The sequence below is a fragment of the Triticum dicoccoides genome, chromosome 4A, assembly GCF_002162155.2.
Source record: "Triticum dicoccoides isolate Atlit2015 ecotype Zavitan chromosome 4A, WEW_v2.0, whole genome shotgun sequence".
Taxonomy (NCBI): Eukaryota; Viridiplantae; Streptophyta; class Magnoliopsida; order Poales; family Poaceae; genus Triticum; species Triticum dicoccoides.
In genome coordinates, this window is record NC_041386.1 from 578,130,256 (window position 1) to 578,132,854 (window position 2,599).

The following is a 2,599-nucleotide window of genomic DNA, read 5'->3' on the forward strand; positions in this document are numbered from 1 at the left end:
ATTCTCGTTTCCTTCTCTCCATGCAACACGTGCATCTAGTTTTCCCGAACACACCAAAACGGACGAAAGGGAGAAACAAATGATCCTAGGCCCACCATATACTTTAGCCGACACACCTTTAAATTGTCCTCTTCTGTTTCCTTGTCGTTAATGTAGGAGTACTCCCACTGTTCCTATTAGGCCGCACCTAACTTTGGACGTCGGTACTAAGGAGCGGACAAGAGAGGTGGTGGACGGTTTTTTAGACGATCTTACCCTCTTCAAGTCGCTACACGACACACATGTGTGTACCCATAGGATATAATTCCAATGCTCGCCACCGCCGTAATCCTGCTCGACGCTTCACCTTCCTCGTTTCCTTCTCTCTGTGCAACACGTTCGTGTAGTTTTCCCGAGCGCGCCAAGTTGGATGATAGGGAGAAATAAAGTTTATGGAGGGGCACCATATACTTCAGCAGATACCCATATACTTCATCAGGCACCCATTCAAAACTATTGTGTACTCCCACCGTTCCTAATTTGGCCGCATATAACTTTGGACCCCTATATCAAAGAGCGAACTAGAGGGGTAGGAGACGATTTTCTTAGACGATCTTACCCTCTTTAGTTTTCCACACCATGCACACACATGTAACTGTAGGATTTAATTCTCATGCATGCAATGGCCGTAATCCTGCTCAATGCTTCACCTTCCTTGTTTCCTTCTCCTCAAGCAACACACGCCTGCAGCGAGCTTGAGGGCGCCAAGAAAGATGATAGGGAGAAAGAAACGGATCTAGGACCACCATATACTTCAACAAGCACCCATTTTGGTATGCCTTCATTTCCTCGTCATTAATGCAGGAGTACTCCACACATTCCTACTTAAGTTGCGCATAACTTTGAATATTGATACCAAGGAGCGAACAAGAGGGTAGCGAGTGATTTTATCACACGATCTTACCCCTCTTCAGGTTGCTACACAACGCACGTGCGTGCACCCATAGGATTTAATTCCAATGCCTGCCACCACCGTAATCCTGCTCGATGCTTCACCTTCCTTTTTTTCCTTCTCTGTGTCCAACACATGCATGTAGTTTGCCTGAGTGCACCAAGGTGGATGAAAGGGAGAAATAGACCATCCTAGGCCTAACCATTTACTTCAGCAACCACACGTTCGAAACTATCGTCTTTTGTTTCCCTGCATTACTGTAGGAGTATTCCCGCCATTCCTATTAGGCCGCACATAACTTTGGACGTCGACACCAAGGAGCGAACAAGAGTGGCTGTGGCCGATTTTTTTAGACGATCGCTACACGGCACACATGCGTGTACCCATAGTATTTATTTCCAATGCATGCCATCGCCGTAATCCTGCTCGACGCTTCACCTTCCACGTTTCCTTCTCTTCATGCAACACACGCATGTAGTTTGCCTGAGCATACCAAGGCGGATGAAAGGGAGAAATAAAAGATCTTATGCCCGCCGTATACTTTAGCATGCACCCATTCAAAACTATCATGTACTCCCATTGTTCCTAATTAGCCCACATGTAACTTCGGACCCGTATACGAAAGAGCAAATTGGAGGGGTAGCACGCGATTTTCTTAGACGATCTTACCCCTCTTCAGTACGTCACACCACGCACATGCGTGGGCTCATAGGATTTAGTTCTCATGCAAGCAATGGCCGTAATCCCGTTGGACGCTTCACCTTTCTTGTTTTCTTCTCCTCATGCAATACACTTGTGTAGTGAGCCTAAGCGCGCCAAGAAAGATGGAAGGGAGAAAGAAAAGGTGATAGGCCCTCCATATACTTCAACAAGCACCCATGACGTCAGTGGCCGATCTAGGGGTGGGGTGGTGGGAGCCATGGCCCCCACATACAATTTGTATAACTTTTTTTACTAGTGCATTCATATGTATATTCAGTACTTTATTAACCATGTATACGCTTCAGAATTGGTATCGAGGTAAAGAAAACTGTACAGTGAAAATCAGGAAGAGAGTGAAACTAACGCGACTGCTCTAGCTCAGAACAATCCCTGCCTGCCCCCGCAGCGCACGCGGAGCAACACGCATTTGTTCGGCGCCCGCCCCGAGGCAAGGAAACCTCTGCAGTGCCGCAGTCCCGTCGTTCCCCAATCCCGTCCCCGTCAAACGGAATCTAGGACCCCCTCGCCGAGAAGGGAACCGAGCGAACCAAACGAACCAACGCGCATTCTGACCTCCGTCCATCCATCCATCGGGGTCAGCGCGGCGCCGCCGTCCACCAAACCCCAACCCCCATGGAATAAAACCCGCCCGTCGTGCCGCCAGATCCGCACGGGAGTTTCTAGGGTTTTTCCTTTTTTTTACTAGTGCATTCATATGTATATTCAAGTAGTATTTTATTAACTATTTGCAATGTGTTTTGACAAAGAAAACTACTATCCTTGTAATGTTGCCCCAAGTTGGTCAAATTCTAGATCCGCCACTGCATGACGCTATCCTCTTTGGTTCCTCGTCATTAATACAGGAGTACTTCCCATGTTCCTAATTAGGTCGCACATAACTTTGGACGTCAATACTAAGGAGCGAACAAGAGGGCAACGACCGATTTTGTCAGACGGTCTTACCCT